Source organism: Zeugodacus cucurbitae, chromosome 5 (assembly GCF_028554725.1).
Source record: "Zeugodacus cucurbitae isolate PBARC_wt_2022May chromosome 5, idZeuCucr1.2, whole genome shotgun sequence".
NCBI classification, from domain to species: Eukaryota; Metazoa; Arthropoda; class Insecta; order Diptera; family Tephritidae; genus Zeugodacus; species Zeugodacus cucurbitae.
The window spans coordinates 43,854,210-43,866,859 of NC_071670.1; the positions used below are offsets into that span (position 1 = coordinate 43,854,210).

The 12,650-nt window shown below is 33.1% G+C and overlaps 1 protein-coding gene across 4 annotated transcripts in view; it reads right to left on the reverse strand.

Annotated features, from left to right (window-relative positions):
• The window catches only part of LOC105218141 (uncharacterized), a 33,990-nt gene extending 29,343 nt beyond the window's left edge, over positions 1-4,647 (reverse strand). Inside the window, exon 1 of one of the 4 annotated variants that reach the window (XM_054231745.1) lies at positions 4,464-4,647. The gene's annotated coding sequence lies outside the window, so the exon portion shown is untranslated. Of the gene's footprint in view, positions 1-3,902; positions 4,394-4,463 lie in introns of those variants that run through there. The other 3 variants (XM_011193524.3, XM_054231744.1, XM_029044009.2) reach the window with 3 other exon arrangements.
• Between the last annotated feature and the right edge of the window lie 8,003 nt (positions 4,648-12,650).

Sequence of the window (12,650 nt, forward strand, 5' to 3'; positions counted from 1 at the left end):
AAAGTGTGTAACAAAAAAAAAAAAAAAAACAAATATTTATATTTAATTTATATATATATATTTTTTTGTAGTTAAGTTTACGACTAACTATTTCGATAAGAGCAGCCAAGTGTGAAAATATTTATTTTTAATTACTTTTTATATAATATTACTGGTTTTTTTTCTGAAATTTAAATATACATATGTACTTCAAATATTAATTGGAAATAAATTAATTAAATAATAAAATTATGTCTATTAGCAAGGGTTATAAAAATATAAAATTTTATTAAATTTCCTTTACATAACTGAAAAAAATGTATAAGGAAGGGTGAAATCCAACACGACAACTACAAGCTTTCCAGAAATATGAAACATATCGAATAAGGTATGGAATATTAGTGATCAGATCAGTGAACATATAAAAATTAAAATTGAAGAGAAGAAATCGATATAGTTTGGTGGTTAGATGAGGGTATGACCCGTTTTCATGCCTAAGCAAAGAAAATGTCCAGCGAAAATAGCATTGGGTCCACATTCAAGTTGTGAAACTAAGCAAGTTGGAAACCAGGTCAGATAAGTGATAATATAAGGATTAAAATTGAACGGAAGTACGAAAATGTCTTGTAAATATTATACATGGAGACTAGAGGAAGGTATGAGCCGTTTCCAACTGTAAGTAAAGAAAATGTTCTGCTAAAAGGAGCATTCAAGTTGTGAAACTAAGTAATAGGGAACCAAGATCAGATCAGTGATCATATAAGGATTAAAATTGAACGGAAGATCAGAAATCGATATATCTTACAGGCTAAATCAATGTATGACCAGTTTTCATGCCTAAGTAACGAAAATGTTCTGCGAAAATGCGATTTACAGTTGTGGATCTAAGCAATTTGGAAACCGCCTTGTATTTTATTGAATTTCTGGGAGTGGCAGTGATTTAATCTCATCCATTAGCAAAACCAACTTCTTCACCCCGAACATTGTAACAAACAATAAATGTCGAGTATACCGATGCCAGTTATTTCGAGTTTTTTTACAAACAACCGTTAACAAAAAGTAAAATTGTTTAACTCGCTGTAAAATGTTGCGGGACCATAAAAATAACTTAGTAGGCATAACAAAATGTCTAAAAAGCCGCACTAATTTCCCAATAAAAGTCACATTCGTTTTATTTGCGTGTCGGATTTCACAACGAAACCTGCGTGTAGGCTAAATTATGACATATAATCTCTTAATTGCAGCTTCATGCAATTTCCAAACACTTTTGTGGAAAATTTATGCAATTGCTTGTATTAATGCGACTTTTATCATATCTTTGGCTATTGCTCGTAAATTTGTTTATTTACTTTTTGTTTTTTAATAAATTTTGCTAACTTTTATTAGTGGCTGAACAGGACTTGAGCCGACGAGCCATAAAAATGTATGTATATACATAGAATACACTAAATTAATTACGAAATTAGTTAATTGAAAACTTAGACCGCATCTTCTTGACTATCTTCTTGACTATAATTACATTTAATTAAAAAAAAATTGCTATTAATTGGTAAGGTAATTACATATATATTTAACATTTGTAATATTTAAATAACTATGTATTTAGTAAAATGCTTGAAAACTCGTCTCGCAAATATCGATAACGGTTATTTTTAATTGTGAAGGTTAACCCTTTGCGCGATAATTTTGTTATTTTTTTTGTTGCCATTACGTATTATTATCATTTTAAAATACAATTTATAATAGATAAGTGTAGCTCTTTAAGTGTTTCATTGCCTTGCTGTTGGGTGTGGTAAAATAATTATTATTTGTTTAATTTTTATCGAGTTTGCCAATTCATAAAACAAAAAATATTGCTTGACAAGTGGTTTTTTTTAAGATAACTCTTGACTTCGTAGAAATAAGTACTAATATACAATTTAATATGAGTTTTCAAGTATTGGAGGAAATCTGCCGACCTTCAAGTGTTGCAGTGGTGAAATAATGTATGAAACATTCACAATATACTCCTAAAACTACAGTATATTATGAAAGGAGGAATTTTCAGCACTAATTTGTTGTCAAAAGGCTCAAGATCAAGGTTATAGTAAACGGCACGGGTCTGAAGTGGAGCAAAAGGCAGAATCAAGGTGGATGTGATAAATAAAGCACTACACTGCAATTTTTGGCACTTCAAAGTGAGGGGTTAGGAATACTCATTATTTCAATTGAATATGATAGGGAAAAGAAGAAAATCTGTGGGAGTTTTCGTATAATTAATCGTAATAACACTTTTGAACTCTTGAAAAGCGAGTAGAGATCGTTTGAGTATGCGATTTAGTTTGATCAGAGCAGTGTATATAAATATTTCAATTAGAAAATTTTCCTACTTGCGTCGATTTTATTACAAGTCATGTGAAATGGTAAGAACAATATGCGTTTTATTGCTGTCTACTTCTTCACTTGGTTTATATTTAGCCAGTAGAATTCCAACTGTATTCGTTCACGATCAATGTTACCCCATCATCTTCGTATTCTCTTATAATATTTGAGCGCAAATAATAAGGAGTTTATTTGAAAGGATTAAATGAGTTTCATGGCTATAAACATATTATATTCTATAACATCTCTAAAACATAACGGCTTTAAAATATCAATTCGAACAGAGTAATAATATGGATATACAATCTGAAGAAGTGCCGCGCTCCAAGGTAGCTTTATTGTTACTCAAAACTTTAAAGGCATTTTTCTCAAAACTTTTCAACCGACATTGGTGAAATTTTAGACAGGTCTGAGAAATACATTTACAAAGGCCTGAATGAAGGATTTTTTTCAATCACAACTATTAGAAAAAAAATGTCGATATTTTTGCCATTTCTTTTCACAAGAACCTCTGTCTAAAATACAATTTAATTTTTTTCCCTCGTCCACATTTTTGTTCAAAGCCCTAATTAAACACGTTTTTTTATTTTCACTTCAGATGCTGCTTCTAGGAGTTATGCTATCAACGCGAATGCACCGAGAGCACTCGGGCATGATGTCAATAATTCCAGTAATATTCTCATTGAAATATTGATTGAAATATTTTAAAGAACAAAAACATAATTCGCAAAAACACTGATCAAATTAATTTCAGAGAATATTCATTTTTAAGTTTCGAGGTAAGCTAAGTTGAGGTCATGGTATCCTAGCTTTTTTTATGTTTCAAGTCCTTAATTTTTTTGAATATCAAGGGATTTTTTATTAAATTAAATAACAAAAAAATGTTAATTTGATCATCCAAAAAAATAATGGAAAAAAATTATGTTTAAAAATTGTTAATATTTTAAATGTTTGGTTTTGAATTTTTTTTAAATAATAGCTTCGCACAATTTTTGTAAACAATTTAAAAAATTTGTAAACTTAATTAAATATGTTTTTATTAATTTTTTTGAAATATTCTATAATTTTCATTAAACATTTTTTACAAAAATATTTAGTATAACAGTGAAAATATTGTTTTAAAAATATTTCCACAAAATTATGATAAGCTATTAAATATTTTTCAATTTTTTTAAACATATATTTTTCACAATTAATTTTTTTTTTAATTTAATACACAAATGCATTTACTTTTTTATCAAAACAAAAAAAAATACACATAAAAAGGCATAATTGCCTCTTAATATTAAAAACAATTCGTTTCCAAGAAATTATTACAACTTTAAAAGTTATTTTTACTTTATTTTTAACTCTTGTTCAACGCTTCGGGCACAACGTTGACATTGCTGTGGTCATTTAAGACTTCACAAGCGCGCCTTTAACATTTTAATTATGCATATATGCAGTTATGTATGTAGGTATGTAAATATTTATGAATATATTTCGCAGCTTCCCACAAGCACCGCACTTTTGTATTAAAGTATATTTGTATGTTTATATTTTGATTGTATAATATTATTTACTATTTATGTATGTACATATGCGCAAATATTAACTGTCACGAACCACGGTCAAATAAATTAGCAACACACGCGCTCAAAATGCTGCGCACCAAAAAAACGCGATCAACACACAACAGCGATCGGACTGCAACTGAATTCTCCAATAAAAAATTTAATTAAATTGCAAATATACAATATGAATTTAGTTAATCAACCAGCAGCCGATAGTGATGGCGAGAGAATTACTACTAAAGTATTACGATTGTATTTGTGGGCGTATGAGTGTTTAACACAACCACACAAGCGCAGTTGCCTTTTTTTGTATGTATGTATGTATGTATGCACGCACTTTGACCGCTTTGACACACGCGCGCAAGATCATTCACTAATTACTGTTACAATATTTACAGTTTAGAAAAAAATTACGAGACGAGTATGCAAATTTGCCTTAAAATCACTAGCAAAATCACTGGTTCGTGAAAATCACGCTATTTCATTGACCACCACCAACTAACTTCTCTAACGTCTCTATTACGTGCGTGGCTTTGTTACGTATTAACACTTCACTTTGCTCTTCACCACACCTGTTCACTTGTAAAAGCTCCAATGCCAGTTGTTCCACTACTATTATTATTATCAATCGCTTTAGTTTGATTTTTTTTAGTCACTCTTGCTCCTGCTGCTGATGTTGCTGGCTAACTGGCTGTGCGAAGTTGTGCACTAGACCGCGTACGTTTCCCGACTTTGCGTTGGCTACGCTATGCCGTCGTATTTATTTAAAATACAAAAGTAGTATCTTTGGTAGTAACCGAGGTATGTATGTGTGTTTGTGGCCTGTGTGTGTCATTCAGAATATCAGCCGAACGAAGTCAGTGAGGCGATACCCCAATATACAGCAGACAAACACTCAAACTTGTACGAATACAGCTAGCATGGAGGCAGATAGCAAGCCTGTATGTAGTATAAATGTACTCAACTCCTATCTCAATACGATCTAGCAGCACCAACAAGTGTTTGGCACCCAATTTCTCACAGTATATTATGCGCTCACAAGCCGCGACTCGCTCTCCTCAACACACTCACTTTTTCTCTCCATCTCTTTACTTCACTCGCTTTGAGTCTCTCTCTCTCTCTCTCGCTTACCAATCTGTTGCAACTTGCAAGTGAAGTATGCACTTTCGTGCGTTCAACAACGACAAAGCGCTCACGTGCGTCGAATGCCACATACATTTATGGACCAAGTTAAGTAAGTGACCAGCGGGTCAACCATCTGGTCGATTATTTACTATTGGCAACTGGTTGTACGTTCGATTGATCAACGAATATCAAAGATATTTTAGCGCCAGCGGCTAAGAGTGCGAACCGGCCGGTCAAATGCAGTTAGCCATTGCTCCGGAAAAGTTGTTTGAAACGAGTTTGGAATGCACGCACACACACACAATCAAACAGCGAGTAACGTAAACGTAGGCGCCGTAGCAAATTGATAACAAGACTACCTTTGCAAGCCGCTTAGGATTGCGTGGATTTTGTGTGTTTTGGGTTTTTCTGTCTGACGATGCGATGCGAACGCGATGAACGCGTTGACTCATCGCACAGCTGATGCTGGCTATAATATACTCGTATGTATGTGTGTATTTGAGTGGAAGTAGGCGTAGCGCGTACGCCAGGCAGTTAGAGCGCACCAAAGTGACACGCCTACGGCTTTGGCAGATCCTTTCGTGTGGTCTCTTGTTCAGTAGATTTCCATTTGGGAAAATTATAGCGCGGTCAATGTAAAGTTAGCGGATTGTTTGATGTTTATATGCTTAGTTTGCCTTTCGAAAGATTTATGGTTGTCATGCGTACGCGGCAATAAATCACTGCAGTTGTTGATATTACAACAACAGCAAATCAAATGATTAGATAAAGTTAGGTTATTAAATTTTAATCATCAATTGAAGTATTCCAAAAGCAATACTACGGACATATGAGAAGGCGAATTCGTGAGATTAAAGATAAAATTGAGGTCAGGACTCAAAATGACTCGATAAAAGATTGCGTTTGAAAAATATATCTATTAGTTCGCTCGAGTTACGATTACTTTGACAGTTAGATCCGTTTATGACACAGCTTGGAGGAACCTAGTCTAACTCAAACTTTCTATAGATGAGAGAGAGAGAGAGAGAGAGAAATTGCTTTATCCTTTACTCCCAAAATGGTCGAAACAATTATATCAAGAAAGGAAGGGTCAGGCAATTCCTGGACCGAATTCATTATCAAGCTATTCTATATCAAAGATTATACGCTCACTTAATTTTTCTAAAATATCTCACATAATCACCGATATATACGGTAAAGCCCACCGGAAGTTTGAAACCCGTATATGAGGATAATGGAAGCTAGGGAAAGTTATGACCCGATTTTACTAATTTTTGGCACAGAGGCTTATTATTAGAAGAAATAGATTCACACTGAATTTCTTTAAAATATCTGCGAGTTACCGGCATTTTCGGTAAAAAATTATCCATTGGCACTGAGGTCCTCATGTTAGATATCTGAGGCCTTCATTTTAATTAATTATTTAAATTTCTATTGCGACAAATATAACGGAATTAATTTAAAAACATGATCATGATTCTATTAAGTTCATAAAACCCCGAATATATTTCTCTGCACATACCAACAGTTGTCTGAACAAATGTACTTAGAATAATTAAGAATCATCGTGAGTTCAGTTTAAATTAAAAAGAAGAAAGAGTAAAAATAAGCAAAAATAATACATATATACATATGTATGTATAATCTGTAAGCATTTAATATGAATTTATCAGCATTGTGAAATCAAATTTACTAATTGATAAGCTATGACGCGAACCGCAAATTGCGTTAAGTCGAGAGAGTCTAGCAAGTAAATCAGAAATAAAAAAAACCAAAAAATAATAATAAAAATACAAGAGTACCAATCAAGATAACAGTTTATTGAGGATACGTGAGTGAGCGACGATGTTCATTCAATAAAATCGAATTCTAGCATCGCGAGAACGCGATTAAACACAATTTCGCGTCTCTCTGAGAGAAATTACGAAACAATTGTTGAATAACTTCGATTGCAAATATTGCGAATATAGAAACACGGAAACTCTTTTCTCTCAATTCATACATATCTCCATGTAGTTAAAATTCATACGAGTGAATAAAGCAAATTCACAACAAATTAGCGATAAAAACGTCAATAAATAGCGCAAATTATCATCTTCATTGAGCGAGAATTAACGGTAACTATGCGTTCTCTCAATCGTGAACTAGGTATAGTAAGAAATGTATGTATGGATGGATGTGCAACTGCCATGTGACGTTTAAGTGGGTTATCCCAATGGATATGAATACTTTAAACATAATTGCTTCGTTTAGGTGAGATTAAGAAATGATAGCTTTATGTATCGTTTCATATTTCAGATGGCTCCAAAGTTTATTAATAATTATATATGAGCTATGAATTCAACAATGAACTTTTAAAGCAGTTCTACTAGTTTTTGATATAAGATTGTCAAATATCTCCCATCCGTTTTTTTGCTCTTTTTTCAATGCTTTATTAAAAGTGTTACAATGATCGGATTTAGTTCAAATATGCGCCGTTTCGTTCGATAATCTGTTTCCATCTAGACGGAAACTTCATAGAAGCTCCTTATTTGCGAAGAACTCGGACAGCCACATTTCACAAGCCTCTTTTGAGTTCAACTTTACACCACCAAGGGCGTTCGCCATGGACAGGAACAGCTGGTAATCACTTGGCGCTATGTCCGGACTATATGGTGGATGCGATAATACCTCCCATCCGAACTCCCGTAGCTTTTTGCGTGTCATCAACGTAGTGTGTGGTCTGGCGTTGTCCTGGTGGAACACTACACCCTTCCAGTTGGCCAATTGTGGACGCTTCTGGTCGATCGCCTGCTTCAAGCGATCCAGTTGTTCGCAGTAGAGCGGCAGCGTCTGGCCATATGGGAGCAGCTCATAGTGGATGATTCCCTTCCAATCCCACCAAACACATAGCAAAACCTTCCTAGCCGTCAATCCCGGCTTGGCCACTGTTTGGGACGATTCACCGGCCTTCGACCACGACCGTTTTAACTTGATATTGTCGTCGAGGTCCAGAAGGTTTTTTGCGTCAAATTATGCGAAATCCAAACTTCAAGCATTTTTGTGTATCCAGCCTTCTGCAGATGGTTTGATGAATAACTCCCATCTCCTGGGCGATGTCACGAGATGCCACATGCCAGTCTCTGCCAATCTGCTAGCTTTGTTCGTTGACCTATGAAAAGTGGGCGTACTTGTAATCGGATATTTCCCATTTTAAAACAGTGTGTTAAGGCTCTATGAAAAATGTTACAATCCTGTCACCAAGCGTAGATATCCATATGAGAGTCTACAGTTTCATATTTGTAGTTTCGTTTTTTGCTATCACGATTTTGTCAGTTGGCGTTCGACTATTACAACGTACTATTTGGTAAACAAAGCTTACAAATATACCACGATCAGGTATAACAGAACAAGCTGTTGATTTATAAATAAAGATAAAACTGACGTTCCCAAAATTCGCGATGGCAAAGGGCCAAGTTGTAGTAGGAAGTGGCTACATGACCCCATTTTGGTTAGAACTAACTATAGTTTATATAAATGCTCGTGACGTGAATAAAATGGTTGCTTTGTTAATTTTTGCTACTATTTTTTACTGTAACTAATTAGTTTCGTACCATCTATTGCATAGATTGTTCAGTTTACGGTCGAATGATTAGTTCTCATTGTCAGCAAATTGTAACAAAATGGTTACCCACTTGTTTGGCAATACATTTTTAGTACTTGTAGTATACAATTTAACAACAACTTTAACAATTCTAAATGCCTATTTATGTAGAGTATGTGTTTTAGAGGGCTTGTGATAAGAAGATACAATTATTACATTTCAAGCGGATGGAACATTTTATGTACATGAAATTCTCAACTATTAAGGGGCCACTCTAGACAATTCAAGAAATAAATATATACACTTAAAAGCTACTAAAGAGCTTGTGAATTTAGATACAACATTTTAAAATTAGATAAAAAAAAAATATTAAGAAATTCGAGTCTTTGGAAAACTGAAAAAAAAATTAAAACCAATTACATATAGATTTTTTTTAAGACAAAATTGAAGAAAAATCAATTAAGAGCAGCGGACCATTATTTTTAAAATCTCTAGACAAAAATTTTATAAATAATTAATTATAATTAACTTCTCCAAAAATAATTAAATTATCCGAAATCCTCATTAAAATTAGTTGGTATAAGTCCAATATTACTAAATTTTTCAGCACCTAAGCATGATCAACAAAATATGTATAAATCATGATGAACAAGCAATAATGATTAAAAATAATAATTATTTCAAGCAAAAAAAAAAATATTCACGCTTTTAGTATTTATCATATCTGTATCTGTACAGATAATTAAATCACCAAATTTGTACTACTCTCGATGACGTCAGAACATATCAATATGTACTGAACATGCACTAAATATTGGAGAAATTAAATAAACCAGTGTGCTCAGCAATTTTGGAAAACCAATTTTATCAATCACTAAGGCAAACGAAGAGAGTTCAAATATGATATGTAAACACTATGGGTTTAATGGAAGTTTGGCCGAGATTACCATAACTGTTTTCGTGATCCTATAAATGGAGGGTAAAGAATCCTGCTCACAACAAAATTAATCTCTTTTTAATTGTTTAATTTCTCTAAATTATTTTTTAAGTTGTCCAACTTCAGAATTACAATCCATAGTCTATCTGTCACGTACTTAATGCACTCACTCAAGCGTACAAATAACATCGGAAATAAGGTATTTGATAAACCTGTATTTGCAAATGATTATAGTCAAGTACTGCGATTTGCAAGTCATTGTCCATGTGGAATTATATAATGTATAAGTTCAGTTGACTAAAAAAATTTCTACCAATGTATGTATGTATGTGAACAAAGGTTATGATTAAGCACCAACGTGCTAGACTAAGTACAATGTGACTAAGTGAGAGCAAATTGTTAGATAAATACATGTGAGAGCATATTCACATATGTTTAAGAGTGAGCTCTTCATTAACAACTGAGTAAAGGTAATTTTTGTTTAATACTAGCCTCAGCTATTCAGAGATAATTATACTTGAAATAAGAGTATACTTTTTTGATAAATTTTTAAAGTATGTAATACAATGACATTTGTTTCGAGTATTGTTACAAGTGTTCAGACGTTTCAAGACTAGGAAAGTATGTTGCAAAGTTACGAGGAAAATATAAAATGGCTGAAAGTATCAGTTAATATAAAGACCAGATCCCCATGACAGCAAATTTAATCTCATTTATGTACCTCGCGTCAATTTCATTTAAAAAATGCGAGAAAAAGTTCGATTCAAAGCTCGGATAACTATAAATTGCATAATTACCTTTTCGAACAGGAGTTAATTAATCAATTAACCGGGCTTTGCTCGATTAAAGCGCTGAGTCATATTCATTTACTATAAATAAAAAAATCTTACTTTATTATATTAATTTCTAATCGAGTACAAATCGAATTGAAACTGTAATGCGACTCTACGGGTTGTTGTCCACGCTGTAAATTTGGCTGTGGTTATTAATGAAATAGCAATTAGTTGATGAAACTTTCCAACTTCTTATGAACAGTAAAAACTGAAATGTATAACAGTTGATCGTTAATCGAGTAGCCGGCTGTGCGAAATGGCTAATCATTACATTGCACACACATTCATATTAAATAATCGGCATTGTATACCTCAATTACTATATTAGTCACCTTTAGCTTATTAATGACATAACTGAATGTAATTTCGAGTGTGGTATAACAAATTATAGATTTCTCGTTTTATTACAGTATTAATGATTAGTAATTGACTCAGAAATGATGTGTCACTTTGTCAGCACAATCGCCAAATGCAAGCACTTGCATATGACATTGCGGATTTTTATCTCGGCCAACAAAAATCAATTTGCTTTATCTCGAACAGTCTATCTCTATAAAAAATGCCATTTAAGTCGGTATTTATAGTTATGAATTTCTGACCAATATAGATGGTTTTGAGCAAAATATTTGCCTGTAGATAGTCAATGCTACAAAGAGTGCTAATCGCACAGAAATAAGTCAGTGGGAATTAAAAATTTGGAGATTAAGATGGACATTTTATAAAGAGCTTACTGTATCAAATGAATGGTTATTATTGGTGTTTGATAGATAGTGTTCAATCAAAATTCGCTTGAAACTGTATATGTCATAAATTATTAGGATGAAATGAAATGCGGAAGTTTTCCATACAAGCCCTTGATTCCGATCGTTCAGTTTGTATGGCAGCTATATGATATACATAGTGGTCCGATATCGGCAGTGCCGACAAATGAGCAGCTTCTTGAAGAGAAAATGTCTGCAAAATTTCAAAACGATATCTTAAAAACTGTTCGTATATATACAGACAGACAGACGGACATGGCTAAATCGACTCAGTTCAACATACTGATCATTTATATATAAACTTTATAGGACCTCCGACGCTTCCTTCTGGGTGTTACAAACTTCGTGACAAACTTAATATACCCTGTTCAGGGTATAATAACGTAGTTATGGGCTGTCTCGGGAGGTGCGCAAAAAAATTCGCCAACTGCTGACATGATTTCAGCCGATATGATTTTTGAAAAATATCAAAAATTAACAAAATGGCGTAGTTCTGAAATAATTTCGTTTTTTAGGTAAAAAAATGGTCGTTTATTGATGCCAAATTGACAATTTTCAAACAACCAAAGAGCTCGTAGGTCATTGTATAGTAAATATATTCTAGAATACTCAGTTTAAATTTGAAGTCTAGCGGTCGATTCTCGTTGAGTTATCATGTCAGCAATTTTGAGAAATGTCGTTTCGAGAAAAGGCGTTTAAAGTTTCAAATATAGCGGCTTATGCCTGTGAGCGACCGCTCTTTATAACGCGGCCATTCAAAAACTATTCAAGATACGACCTTAACACTTTCACAGGTTATTTTTGAAAGTATAAACTATCGAATAAGCAATTTGAAAATGTTTTTTGAAAATGTCACACTGGTATTAAGTGGCTTTATGGATTAATGGTCATGGAAAATGCCGAAATCGAAAAGAGGTAATAAGTCTGTTCACACCACAATCGGGTTCGATGGTCTAGTAGAGGTCCAGATCCGATATATGTCCAGCTAATAACAATCAACTTAGTAGAAATTACTCAAAAATATTTGGAGAATATTTTCTTTTCGGTATAACAAGAAAAGAGGAAAATATGGGCATGACAACATTAAACAGAGAGAGCACAGCTTATACATAATCAGATGAATTAGATTCCGCCAAAAAACAATATTTTTTCGAAATCTGATTCTCGCTGATTTAATGTCAGTAACAGAAGACATGAGTGAACTGCAACAAGTTCTTCCCGCAGTACCATTTTGACTAGTTAATTTTTCAACCATATTTACTATAACTTGACATCCACCTTCACTTTTCAATGTATACGCTATAAAAAACTCTCTATACTGTAAAACCCCATTCCCTCTTATATCAAAAATAGTTAAGGAACATACGATGATAAGACAGTTTTATAAATCTAAATTCCTAGATAAGAATAATGAGTATTACTATAAATACATATGAGTCATTAAAAGCAAAATGTAACTTGTGTGGACTTTTTAAAGTTAAAAATATTTTAACTTTTTTTTATCTATATAAGTTAGAC